The following is a 15,087-nucleotide window of genomic DNA, read 5'->3' on the forward strand; positions in this document are numbered from 1 at the left end:
GAGCATAGCCTATGTACCACCTTCCTGATTGGGTCATTTTCTTACACCAGTGCTTGCTTTGAGGGTAGTGAGTTTTTCTTTTTCAGGAAGGATTCCATGATAGTGCATGCGTTTTGCACCTGTCTCCCTTGTATGCTTATCTATCATTTTTAGCTGTGTGCTCTTCAGTCTACATGAAGAGAGAGATGAACATGGGAGGGGGGAAGAGGGCAGGCGAGAGGGCCCTGGGGTAAGCAGGCAGAAAATGGAGGGTGGGCGAGAGGTGCTGGAGGTAAGCAGCCTAACAATGGAGAGTGTATAGAACGTGGTGGTCCCAGTACTATTAAATCAAAACTGCGTAAAATTGTATCGAAGAAATTTAAAACAGAAAAATTAATTAGTGATAAAGTGTTATTTAATCACACTACGCACCTGAAGCACATTTTTAAGGAAACAATTTGCAAAGAAAATTTAAATATAACGTTGGTGTGCCTAACTGAGTGGGGGAGGAGGGAGGAAGGTGACTTGAGTGAGGTAGTGAGGCAAGTGACAAACAATATTCAAAAGTATCACAATCAAATTATTGGGAATACTATTCAATGCCACATATTCATAGTATAGTTCATAACAGATAGATTACAATCATTTACAAAGCCATGTACAGTAGAAGATCACAGTGCAAAATGCGCTGTTGGTGATACTGGCATCAATGATGTGTTGACGTTTCGACCCCTGAAACCATGTAGGTTGGTTGTAATCCTCAGTGACGGGGTCTTCCACAGGACAAAAGTGAAAGTGAGGGCAGAGGGGCACCTGAAGGTAAAATTATGAGTTTGTTTGGTCCAAGAATTAAATTATAGACGAGAACAGAAGCATGTGTAAGTCACTATATTTACCGTATCTTATAGGGGAACAGTCCTAGTAGGCACAATCTTTCGTCAAGGATGATGGGGCATGAAAGGCTCCAAAAAGTGTAGGCTAGAGTGATGAATACCTGTAGAGATAAGGTGTCTGTCATAGATGGCCTTGAAAGAATCAAAGGTCACTACTTTGAAAAGCCCATGGTAAAATAAAGGCACACTTACTCAAAAAGAGGGGATGAACTCCATACAAATCCTCCAAAGCAGTGTCAATGCTGCTAGAAAAGCTGTGGTTACCGCTCGATGCGCTCCCCCCGCTTTTAGTAGATTGGATATTCATACTTATCTCTTCTGAGAATGAGTCTACCTTTTTAATCAGGCATTGTCTTCTGTGCAAATTGTCAGTTTTAATCAGGCACTGTACATACCTCATGTGTATAAACAAAAAAAGAGAGTAAGGGATTTTTCACAAATGTGAATGGAAGGTACGCCCAGTCCCCAGGACTTCAATATAGTATCACCACAATGACCTTGAAAAAGGTTCTAAATGGGATGTCAGAAAACAAAAGGGATAGTATCCTTTTGTTAAAAACCCCTCCCTCACCAACCTGGTTGGTGACATGCTTCATCATCGGGGTCCCACCTTGACGGCCGAATGCCATCAGGGTGTGCTGCAACACCTGACTACAGTGGAGCTGGTTTTTTGAGTGAATAGTGCAAAAAGTGATGTTAAAAACTGTCCTGGTATGTCTTTTTGAAAAAAACTTTATTTGTAAGCTACTGGACAATGTTAGAAACAGAGTGGAGATACTAATGGGTGAGAATGACCGTGAGTATCTATGTGAAAGTAATTATAAAGGTCCACATGTTTCAACCTGTAAACGGTAAATCCCAGGTTTTCGTCAGGACCAGAAAAAAGGAAAATGGATGGTCTACACACACTAATTTGTATCCAGTCCTAGATTCCTGTGGCCTTACTGCAAAAATCTGCAGTAGGCAACCTCAAAAACCTAAAGTAGGCAAGGAAAAAAGAGACTCGGGTGTCCCCGCTACTCAAGTGGTAGCGGGGACACCAGAGAGGCGAGTAGGTAGACCGATTCCGTTGTTCAGCGAAACTAATATGTTCCACCGCTGAACAAGCCTTCCCTCTGCCCCCACGAAGTCCTTGAGACCCGCAATAGGAGTCTCTTTTTTCCTCGCCTACTTTAGGTTTTTGAGGTGTTTTCTGACATCCCATTTAGAACCTTTTTCAAGGTCCTTGTGGTGATACTCCTCTTTTGTTAATACTACTGCACATAACCTCACATTGACTTTAAATGCATAACCTGGGTCCTAGAGCTCATTGTCCCCCCCCCCCCGCCCCCTCCCCCCTTTTTCCTCTAGATTAATTGACTCCAATCTCTGGAAGTTACCCGTGATTATTTTCACCCTTTAACCGATGGTTTGACCACAGCTTTTCTAACAGCCTTGACACTGCTTTGGAGGATTTGTATGGAGTTCATCCCCTCTTTTTGAGTAAGTTTGCACGCTGAAAAGAAATGAACAAATGAATTGATGAAGATGAGTCTATTTTTAAGCCAACACCATCTACCTCAAAGCTTAAGGGAAACCAGTAGCAAAAATATTCGCACAAAAAATACAAATAAATCAGCAAGCCACATAAGATTTTAGGGTCTCAGGCTAATCACTCCTCCAGTATTACTGATGGGTGTGTTCTGACGGAGCCCCTCCGGATTGAAACAACCTGCGAATCGGCCCCTGTCCTGACTTCTTGTGCCATGTGAGAATCATTACTCTGTTCCAGTGGAACAGAGACAGATTACTTCCAGTGACCATGACTACTCTCCTTCTCTTCCCGCTAGCACTATACAGGTAGCATCTTTGAATATGGGATTTGCATGAGGTGGTGAATGCCCTAAAGCCTGAACTCTTGGAACTTAGGGAGCAAGTGAGGCAATTAACGCAACTGGCTCCTTTGAATTTTCACTATAAAAACACTCCGCAACACGAAAAATCTGCTCCTACTGCTGAGCGTTGTTCCATTGCTCCGAAGGGAAATAACTATCTGGCCTGCGGGAATCAAGTATCAACCCTTGTTCTTCCCTCAACTAAGGGAAACTCGGAGTCTGGGGCTAGGTCGGCTATGCCTAGATTTACCTCTATCCCGCTTGCTCCTTCTCTGAATCACCTGCTTCAGTGTCCCAGTTTAGTGCTTTTTATGAGGGCCCTATTAATCAAAGTATTAATCTCTTGCTTACCCTCAAGAAATTCTCCCCTAATGCTATGCAGGTCTGTGGAAATGGCCTGGTGGAGGTATATATATGCAAAAGATGCATAGACTTTCCTGTGGGTCAAGAGAAGACAATGACTCCTTAACCAACAAAGTGATCCACTGCTTCTGCAATGTGCACACATGCTTCTCAGTAATTAGTTCAGATATTGTGAGGGTTTTCCATCATGAGGTACTTGGTGGCAACGTTGATTATCTTGAAATTCTGCTGGCATCCCAGGAGATGGCTGACAAGTTAATTGCTTATCAGGTTTGGCATCCACTAATGTTAGTCTAAGGTACAATTCTTCCCTGGAAAGAGTGGATCACACCAAACTGGCTACAATATCCCCACAAATTATCTGGAGACTCTCCCCCAGACTTAAAATAGTGGCGCGTGATTTTGCAAGAATTATCTCACACAATGCTCTTTGTTACCTGTTAATGATTTCAATGATGAGTGTAAAGTTGTCTTTTGCAACATTGATGGATTAACTTGCAGACCCAGCCTGGGGGACTTTTGTTGACTTCTTTGATATTTGTATTTTTCAAGTCTTGGTGTGTACGTCTGGTCCATAGGTCGGGATTTATAAACTTTTTTTGTGAAGAAATCTGTCAGGGGAAAGGGCGACCGGCTGGTGGTCTTGTCGTATGGGTAAAAACCACTTTTAACTGCAGCATTAAAAGGCTCGCCTTAGATTGAGCTGTTGATCTCCTCAGAAGAAGGCAAATATTTTTATATTTTTATTGTGTACAATAGGTTCAGAGCAATATATTGATTGTTTAATACCAAAGGGGCCTGTCATAGCCATTGGTGATTTTAATGTTAACCATGAGCCAGTTGATAATTCTGACCCAGGTATTACTGAGGAGGACGATGCGGTTTAGGGTATTCCTCAACCAGGTCTTATACAGATTAAAAGGTGAACTGTTTTAGCTACTTAACTTTTGGTGCTAACATTGAATCTTGGCCTCAGAGCATGCAATGGTAGATCCCCCGCAGATTTAGTAGGTGCCCATACCTTTAAGTGGTATAATCAATCTAGTAGCATTGATTATATAATGCTATCTCTTCAACTGTGGCCGCACATGGTAGAAATGAAGATCCAGAATAGAAGTGATAGAGATCATAATGCTCTATTATTCATAATGAAAGCTTTTATGTCATCAAAAAGTAATGCACAGCATTTAGTGTATGGGCGGAGTGGACTATGTCTCTCAAACAATAAGCAGACCCCAAAATGGTCCTTTGTCTCAAGTAAGCCCAGTATTGTGACTCAAATTGATAATAAAGTAGTGGGCTCAATTGAGACGATGTCCAATATAGAGCCTTTTGGGGTAGGTGCAAATCTTTTACTCAAGTACACAATGATTTATTCGTCTAAATAGGTGAACTTTTCTCTAGGGAATACAAAAGCTCTTGTAAAGTAAGATTGAAACATCCTTGATTTAATAGGCAGTGTAGGCGCGAAGACAGTCAGCTCTAATACAGTCTATCAAAGTAAATAATCATGAGCAAATTGCACAAGAGAGGCAGATCTAAAAGGATGTGCTGCAGACAGCTAGATCTAAATGGGAAGCAGATGTGTGGGGCGAACTGGTAAATGCAGTGAGAGCAGGCGGTAATAGGTCTTTCTGGAATATACTTGGTAAGGATAGCTGGTCTGCTACAACCTAGTCAAAGTTTTGAACTTGCACAAGCATTTCGTTCTGTGCCCTTCTACCTCACTTCCCATATTTATAAGGATTCAAAGACATACATTTTTATTTTTCATCACCACCACCTTTTCTGAATCGTTTTTGGCCACTATAGGTGTGGCAGGGCATACTCAGACATGAGTCCCTTTCTCACTGCACCATCAGGATTCAAGCAAGCCGGGCCGAAGACGGCTGAAATGCCAGAAACCGGTCCCCGGTAGCTTGTCTCCTTTCTGGTGAAGAATTGGCTTGGTAGTTTAGTCTGCCCTGTTCCCATGATGCACTGGGCCAGGGACAGACTGATTTGCATATAGCCAGGTTCTGAGCTGGGATGGTGCAGTGAGATAAATAACGGTGATGGATCAAGCCCTGATCTTTGGACTGGGTAAGAGTGGTCTGCTTAATTCAGACACTCTGTTCATCACCACCACCTTTTCTGAATCGTTTTTGGCCACTATAGGTGTGGCAGGGTATACTCAGACATGAGTCCCTTTCTCACTGCACCATCAGGATTCAAGCAAGCCGGGCCGAAGATGGCTGAAATGCCAGAAACCGGTCCCCGGTAGCTTGTCTCCTTTCTGGTGAAGAATTGGCTTGGTAGTTTAGTCTGCCCTGTTCCCATGATGCACTGGGCCAGGGACAGACTGATTTGCATATAGCCAGGTTCTGAGCTGGGATGGTGCAGTGAGATAAATAACAGTGATGGATCAAGCCCTGATCTTTGGACTGGGTAAGAGTGGTCTGCTTAATTCAGACACTCTGTTCATCACCACCACCTTTTCTGAATCGTTTTGGCCACTATTGGTGTGGCAGGGTATACTCAGACATGAGTCCCTTTCTCACTGCACCATCAGGATTCAAGCAAGCCGGGCCGTAGACGGCTGAAATGCCAGAAACCGGTCCCCGGTAGCTTGTCTCCTTTCTGGTGAAGAATTGGCTTGGTAGTTTAGTCTGCCCTGTTCCCATGATGCACTGGGCCAGGGACAGACTGATTTGCATATAGCCAGGTTCTGAGCTGGGATGGTGCAGTGAGATAAATAACGGTGATGGATCAAGCCCTGATCTTTGGACTGGGTAAGAGTGGTCTGCTTAATTCAGACACTCTGTTCATCACCACCACCTTTTCTGAATCGTTTTTGGCCACTATAGGTGTGGCAGGGTATACTCAGACATGAGTCCCTTTCTCACTGCACCATCAGGATTCAAGCAAGCCGGGCCGAAGACGGCTGAAATGCCAGAAACCGGTCCCCGGTAGCTTGTCTCCTTTCTGGTGAAGAATTGGCTTGGTAGTTTAGTCTGCCCTGTTCCCATGATGCACTGGGCCAGGGACAGACTGATTTGCATATAGCCAGGTTCTGAGCTGGGATGGTGCAGTGAGATAAATAACGGTGATGGATCAAGCCCTGATCTTTGGACTGGGTAAGAGTGGTCTGCTTAATTCAGACACTCTGTTCATCACCACCACCTTTTCTGAATCGTTTTTGGCCACTATAGGTGTGGCAGGGTATACTCAGACATGAGTCCCTTTCTCACGGCACCATCAGGATTCAAGCAAGCCGGGCCGAAGACGGCTGAAATGCCAGAAACCGGTCCCCGGTAGCTTGTCTCCTTTCTGGTGAAGAATTGGCTTGGTAGTTTAGTCTGCCCTGTTCCCATGATGCACTGGGCCAGGGACAGACTGATTTGCATATAGCCAGGTTCTGAGCTGGGATGGTGCAGTGAGATAAATAACGGTGATGGATCAAGCCCTGATCTTTGGACTGGGTAAGAGTGGTCTGCTTAATTCAGACACTCTGTTCATCACCACCACCTTTTCTGAATCGTTTTTGGCCACTATAGGTGTGGCAGGGTATACTCAGACATGAGTCCCTTTCTCACTGCACCATCAGGATTCAAGCAAGCCGGGCCGAAGACGGCTGAAATGCCAGAAACCGGTCCCCGGTAGCTTGTCTCCTTTCTGGTGAAGAATTGGCTTGGTAGTTTAGTCTGCCCTGTTCCCATGATGCACTGGGCCAGGGACAGACTGATTTGCATATAGCCAGGTTCTGAGCTGGGATGGTGCAGTGAGATAAATAACGGTGATGGATCAAGCCCTGATCTTTGGACTGGGTAAGAGTGGTCTGCTTAATTCAGACACTCTGTTCATCACCACCACCTTTTCTGAATAGATCTAAATGGGAAGCAGATGTGTGGGGCGAACTGGTAAATGCAGTGAGAGCAGGCGGTAATAGGTCTTTCTGGAATATACTTGGTAAGGATAGCTGGTCTGCTACAACCTAGTCAAAGTTTTGAACTTGCACAAGCATTTCGTTCTGTGCCCTTCTACCTCACTTCCCATATTTATAAGGATTCAAAGACATACATTTTTATTTTTTCGATGTTCAGTCCTAACCCCCTCAGCGCAAAAGGTTAAGAAATGATCCACTAAACCTCGCAAAACCAACTGGAGCTTTGGAGATATGAAGGGTGTCGTTCGCAAACAGTCAAGTTGGAATTTTAAAATCCCCAACGATGGGTGCATCATTTCCAAGAAACTCCACCCATTGCACTAAATCATTTATGAATAGTATAAAAAAAAGGGTTGGGGCCATTATGTCTTATGGAATTTATGTCTTTTAATCCTCATAATTATGGGAAGTGTGGTATAAGGGCACAGAACGAAATACATGAGCAACTTCAAGAGTTTGACTATCTAGGAGTTAGATTAACTAATACGTGGTCCTGGTCCATGCAGATCAAAAAGGGTGCATTTTTCAGCTAGTAAAGAGGACTAAGACCAGGCTCCTTTCTACTGCAGCTGAAATATATATTAGTGAGGCCAGATAGTCCACTGTCTATGGCTCAGAGCTATGGGGCCATGCTAAGGCCAAGGAACTCACAGTGGTAGAAAACAAATTTTTTAGGTCCCTGTTAAATCTTCCACAGAGCGCCCCTTGCCGACCTCAGTTACGTGAAGTGCGTGTCTACCCGATTGCATCAGTAAGCAAGCTCAGACCTTTACAATATTAGCATAGACTGTGGCCCAATGATGAGCTAGCTCCAGATAGACTTTTTCTTGCAGATATTATGCGCTCAAAAGGATTTGGGGAAATCTCCTGGTTAGTGCATGTAAAAGGAATTACATATAGGCTTAATCTAGCTGTTCTTTGAGAATCTTCTGTTGATGCTCCTCTTACCACTAGATCTGTGATAAAAGAAAGCCTAAAGGTTCTCTTATAGACTTATAGGCTGCCGTAGCGGGCTATACGGGCCATTAAAGGCAGTGGTGGCTGGTTGGGAACAGTGGTGGGGGTGCAAGGGCAGGGACGGGGGTAGGAAAAAAAAGACATACCTTCTCATCAACGGTCGCCAGCTGCCTTTTCTCCTTCGAAGCAGGAACAGGAAGCACCCAGGCTCCCAGACTCCCCTAGCCAATCTCAGGGCTACGTTGCTGCAGCGTTGTGATTGGTCTGAGCGCCTAGATTCGGCACTCAGCAGGGGACTGGGAGGCTGTGCATGTTCTCCATCCAGGCTGTACAATATAGCCTGTGGAGAACATGCAAACTGTGCATGGTGGTTTGGCCAACCCAAGACGGCCGTCCAAACCGTCATGCATACTTAAGGTGAAGAAGGAATCACTATTTTCAAATGGTGTCCTCTGTGAGCACAAAATTCTTCGGTGTAATTAACTTCTCTCACTTTCACTCACCATACTCATATTACACACTCCTCTATACACTCCTCTACAACACTCCCATGTTACCCTCAAAGTCACCCAAGTATTGGCACAAAAATACCTAATTGCTTGTAGAAGTAATTTTGAAATGTATTACCACAAAGGTTCATAAAATCAGTCAATGAAGATAATTGTCCTAATTCAAAACATCCTAATCACTTTTTACTATGTTAACATCATAAAAACACATTAAAATCACATAAAGATTAAAAATATGTCCTACGAGAGTTCATGCAGACAATAACCTTTGTCTTTGAATGCCACAATTAAATGCTACTGGCATTTTTAACCTAAACACCTTATTGTCCACCACGTTTTTTCCATCTAAGCTGATAAACAATTACATTTGTGGCTGGGCTATATGCGTCCACGCGTTTCGAAGTTTCAATCCTATAACACCTTCATTCTCAAGACCGTAGTTATTACTCTCGTTCTTATATAATATTACATTCCGTGATGCTCCCACCACTATGTTTGTGTGGCCCCCTTGGCCGTACTCCTAACCGTGTGCTTCTTCTTTAAAATAAATGTTAATTTAGTAGCGACCTGAGCCATAAGTTTAAAAAGTCTCATTCTTCTGGAACGGCATTTGTATTTAAAAGAAGTTGAAGTCTGACTTGGATAAAGGAACTTAACTTCCAAGCTTGACCAACACTCGCTCAGTAGTGTTCTATTCATAAAAAACGCTTGTTTCTAGTGGCTATTACGCACACTCTTCTGTTTGGAGACGCCCCTTTATATTACAGGCTCTCACATAACAATGGCGTCCTTGCGTATTTGTATGGCAATGTCAAGGAAGGAATCCCTCCTCATCGCTCTCCCAGGCTGTTACTAGCGCCAAGAAACCGTTCGGTGCACGCTGCGCTTTATAAATGTTTTAAATTAGAAATTAGAAATTAGCCTAGCCCCGCCCCGCCCCAACCTGGTAGGCACATTACTGAAGAAGAAAATTATAATAACGTAATGTCATTAACGTTGCGTTATTATTGTTTTCTTTTTGCAGTTAGTGGGGCAACGCTCTTCCGCCTTAGTGGAGGAGCAGCACCTTATTAAAGGCTCGCTCCAGCGTTAGAGGACCGAGCGGAAGACGAGAGCCTTCACCAAGTGAGCGGGCCTTTAATGGCCAGTATAGTCTAGCTACGGCTGTCTATTAGAACATTCCGCCCCATCAGGGCAGAATGTTCTCCTTAGTAAAACAAAGGCCTCGCGGAGCCAGAGGGGTTTGAAATCCCCTCGGGCTCCATGAGGCCTTGATTCATGGCTGTTGCTATGAAAGACAAACATTGGAATGCTGTAGCTCTAGGATTCTGCCAGCCATTAGAAGCCCGGAGCTACTTGATTGTCTTCAAATGTAAGCAAGGCTGCTTGACGAATAAATTCTTAGATTATAAAGTTGTCCAGTCATTTGAACCATTTTTAGGTCTCGCGCCTAGCGGTGTAGTGCACAGCACTGCTCGCGCAGCAAGAGACTTTTTGTAGGGGGTTTGGAAACTGACCTAGGAATAGTTTCTTTTTTGGCCACACTATTGGCCTTTTACTTACCTCTTTTTATCAAAGACAGCACTCAATTGGCCAAAGGCTGGTGCATTGCTCCGCCTATGGCCTATTGGTGTCTATTACACGCACCACTGCCATGTGGTTTCAATTATCGTGCCCAGACAAGGGCACGATTATTGAAACCACATGGCTCGCTGTGGCGCGCGCATGCGCGTGCATGCGCGCACTACTCGCGGGCTTCTACTTTTTTGGATCCATTTCACAGGGAAGCAACTAAATGAAAGAAGGAAGTAGATAGGGCTGTGTACACCTTTACATCAGTGCCTGCAATCACTAAATATATTTTTTAATATGTTGGATTGTTTGGTGTGCAATTTGTAAAGGGCACTTCTGGAGCGGGTCTTAAAACTCGAGCGAGAAGTGAATCGTGAAAATCCATTGCCTGCTGGTGCATTGCGTGTTAATGCAACACTATTAAGAACTGTGGAATGCGGGTGAGATTTATTTCAACAGCTTTTTTAAATACAATTGTGCGCACTAGTTCTTGCTTAGAAGATATGTACTGTGGTTTTTGCAAACACAAGCATTGTGTTAACGTGTCAGCAGACTCCGACAGGTCCACCCTGTTTGTTGTGCCCGGAGCTGCTGGGTGATGGTGAACTTTGCTCCACTCTGCAGGACATGTGGGAGGGGCACCACCACCAAACGCCGGAGTTTCTTTTCTCCTCGAGGAATTGGCAGCGTTCTTGTGCCATGCCACTGCCCCTGCACACACCCACAGCCAGCAGCCCTCGCCCTCCCAGGTCTCCTCCCCGGCCCGGATGTGGAGCTGCTTTTAAAGGAGGTGGAGGGCACGTGGGGCTCAGGCAGTGCTCGTCACCTCACAGCTCTCTCTGACAGCCCCACCGAGCCGCAGCCATGTCAGACCAGGCCCCCTTCGATACCGATGTCATGACCCTTACCTGCTTTGTGATGCAGGAGGGCAGGAAGTCCAAGGGGACGGGAGAGATGACCCAGCTGCTCAACTCCCTCTGTACGGCTGTCAAAGCTGTATCGTCAGCCGTCAGTAAAATGGGGCTCGCGCACCTGTAAGGGGACCCCTCGGCGCGAGCCTCAGGCCCGTGCAGGGCACACACTCTGCGCAACCTCACACAAAGCATGCATGTTCACTCAGGGTGCACATCCGCGCACAGGCTGTCTCTCTCCGTACCACATCCCTACAAGCATTTCTCATTCCTACATACATGTTCACACTCAGTCTCACGCTCAGCTCTCACTCAGAAACCGCACTCTCTTTGACACACACACCCACAAATAGACTGTGACAAGATACAAATGATAAGTGCACCAACACACTGTCACCAAAGACTTGGAAACTGCCCGTCCCTTCCTCACCACCACACGCATTCATACATGAACACAGACAGTCGCAAAGGGACGCAATAACATTTAATCACACTCAAAAAGACGCACACACTGCACGCACATACAGCGCACACAGCTAAAAGACACACACATATTATACAACTAGAATTAGACAAGAACACTCACTATCTATCTCATTCTCACTCTTTCTCTCTTGGGCACATACACTTTGCACAGGGTTTTAAGCAGGGCGGGTCCTGCCGGGTCTGCCACCCGGCAGGAATTAAAAAATGACTATCAAAACGTGTCCTTATCTGTACAAGCAAAAACACCGACAGTGATTGAGATCTCAACAATGATGGTTAAAAAACTTAAGGTATTTTTTCTAGCTGTGACTGTAGTTTTTTGATGCAAGGTGTGACTCTTGTATAGAGCATACTGTGAAGTGAGTAGTGTCTAGTCTAGATCAGGGTGTGGATGGGTGTTTATGAAGGACACACTTTAATGCTTTGAAGTTGAGGCAGAAGGAAGTGTGTGGTTCCCGCAGTGCCTCTCTGGGAGTCATAAAGGTGTACAGCCCATATGATCATCCAGTCATTGCCCTCTCTGCTGAGCAAACAATAATGGTCACTTGTGTGCCTTTTGTAACTGTAGGAAAATATGTGAAGGGGGTACTCAACTGTTTAAATATGGCCAGTGCCAAAGGAAAAGAAAATGCTGTGTTTACAGTTTCGTGGGTGGGTTGTGTGTGGAAATGTAAGTGGACGAGTTGAAAGGAGATACATGCAGATGGGGATGGGCATAGGTGACTAACAGAGTGCAAGACTCTAGGGGAAAGTGCCCTAAAGGGGATAACAGGAGTGACTGGAACACCTAGAAGAACCACTACCCCTTCTACATAGACCGTAGTAATGCTTAATCTACAGTCCCATATTTCCACCATTGAAACATTTCCAATTCTAAATATTCACAGCAGTCTTAGTTATTCAGATGTGCATTTGCACTAAGTTGAACACGCGCTAACATTCTGCATTGTCAATGGTTGTCTACAATTGGACTTAATTTATCAGCGTTTGGTGGGGGTGCGAGCACTGCAAAGCTGACCACTGACATGACGGGTAGCATGGAGCAGAGAAGGTGAAGAGAAAGGAGCATTGAAACAAGGATGTACTCTAGAGAGGGAATATATTATTTCTTTGAATTGTTTGCTATGAGGAAATGGCACAAGAATCCTTCCTTTTTGTTCAGAGAAGAGAGAGGAATAAAGTGGTGCCTCTAATTACTCATATGCCTGGAAATCCTTTGCGGTTGGAACATTGTGTGCTGCCTTGGATTTTGACTTTGTTTATTTTTGTTTAAATTTCTTTATTGATTTTAAGATAGACATATCACACATAAGAATGGCATACATTCCATAACCCTACATAGGCTACAAGTTCAATTTTACACATCTTGCAAATTCATTAAATCCATCTTCCATTTTAAAACAAACCAAGCATTTGCAATGCAATAGGTCTGGCATTACTGAATGTTTGAGCTATTGGTGTTGCATTATTATTAGCAATGCCAATAATTCAAACTTTTATAATGCGAAACCTATTGCACTGCAAATGCGTGTTTGATATAATCATGTGTCCCTTAGCCAAACAACTGTATACTAAATTCAGATATGGAATTTTGCTAATTAACAGCTTCTGCATTTGCTGGGGAGTGAAGTTTTGCGCCAACACTCTGTGTCCGTCATGCAATCTGAAGATTGAAACTTTGCACCATTTCCTCTCTTTTTTAAACACTTACACAATTCCTTGCAAAAAGTAGATTAATCCTGTCTGTTATCTCCTAGGAATTAGACAGTATGAGTATGCTTTGAGAATTTTGAGATCCAACATGAATGAAATGATTTTTACCCTCTGCATGGATTATACATAAGACACTTTAAAGTCCGAGGCTGATTACTCATGGAATGTGATTGATACTTAGCTGCGTTTTTTTTATTGTATTATACACTTGCACCTTATTGCTTATTACTCAGTAGCACTTTACAACTATTCATGTGCATTACTATTGTTGCTTCTGGGATGTTTATATAAGGCTGTGTTCCCTCTAATGTGTGACTGTCATTGAGAGGGTTTTTTTCTATTTAGTAATTTATTTCTTGGGGATTATGCACAATGTAGTGGTAACCCCATGGGTCATCCCATCGTCGTGTATAATGCAATCGAGTATCATTCTGTGGGTCATTTTGCTGTTTTTATTACACTGTACTGAAGTGTGTTGAGTTCTCTTTTTTTATCCGATAATGGAGTTTGTCAGCACTTGCTTTTGATGTTTTTTTAAGGATCTCTGAACAGTAGTGGCTGCTACTTAACGGTGGTGGGGGGATGGTCGCGGAGGGGTGGAAGATGGGACCGGAGGAGGGAATGAAAAGAAAAAAGAAAAACTCTTACCTGTGTGCAGCTGCCACCCCTCGGTCCTCTTCGCCCGCTTCCAGGACTCAAGGGCAGGAAGCACACAGGCTTCCAGACTCTCCTAGCTCAAAGCAGGGTTGTGATTGGTCTGAGCACCATGGTTCGACGCTCAGAGAGGGAGTGGGAGCCTGGGCATGTTCTACACCCAGGCTGTAATGCAGTCTGGGTAAAGAACATGCAAAGTGCGCACAACTGTTTGGCCAGCCCGAGATTGCCGGCCAAACATTTATGCGCACTTAGGAGAGTGCCACCACTCCTCCCCCTGTTCCTCTGACAGAGGCCAGCCTCTCCCCGCCCCTAAGTAGCTGAGAAAGGATGGATTGCTTTTCCATTTTCACCTGCTCACAGAACGGTGGGGAAACGCTCCTCAGCCTTAGCGGAGAAGCCTCCCCTGTCTCTGAATCCAAAATTAACCTTTGTACTTATGATGATGATGATGAATAAATATCCCCAAATAATGTATCACTCACAAATCAGCGTTAAATATATTTTGGAAATTCAGCCATTTTTCCCCAAATGTGAGATCATGAGTGCTAAAAATACACATGTTTTTGTCTTGAATACACAATGTTGGTATATAAACATTAATTCAACCGAAAAAAGGGTTCTGATTTAGTAGGTTGGCCTGCATACTAGAGAGCTACACACAGATAGCTGGAGAACTACCAGTAGCTCACGGGCTACTCGATGGAGAAGCCTGCTCCAAAGTGAAACATGCTTGTACGTATGGTAATGTGTCTGCTCATGTTTGTGCTATACATGTAAGGATCAGCTGAGTCCTCCATGCACCAACTCTCTTTCTACTGGTCTCTTATGGTCCACCATCATTAACCCTGGTCAAGCTTTGAGGCCTGGGAAACTTGAACCCACCCTTTCAGCAGTACAAAAATGGGACGTTAGAGCGTCGATGAGCATATTAAACGCAATTTCAGGAGGGCATCTGGTGGAACTCAGATCGTGTCCTCAGGTTGTGCAGCAGAACTTGTGTCTCTGCCCACCAACTCTTGCATGGTGTCCTTACTGTCCTGAGCATAGCGTGCCCAGAGCCCATAGAGCTGCACTTCATGCCTATGGCACGTGGCATATAGAGCTCCTTGGATGCTGCTAAGTACCACAGTTTGACCTGTCTGCCAATTTAAACAGGGTTAAAAGCAGAGCACATCTGGCAGCACACCTTGCAGGAGATACCACATGAGGCAGTATTCACCTCTGCATGCCAGGAGCGCCCCTGAATGA

Source organism: Lissotriton vulgaris, unplaced genomic scaffold (assembly GCF_964263255.1).
Source record: "Lissotriton vulgaris unplaced genomic scaffold, aLisVul1.2 SCAFFOLD_722, whole genome shotgun sequence".
Lineage (NCBI taxonomy): Eukaryota > Metazoa > Chordata > Amphibia > Caudata > Salamandridae > Lissotriton > Lissotriton vulgaris.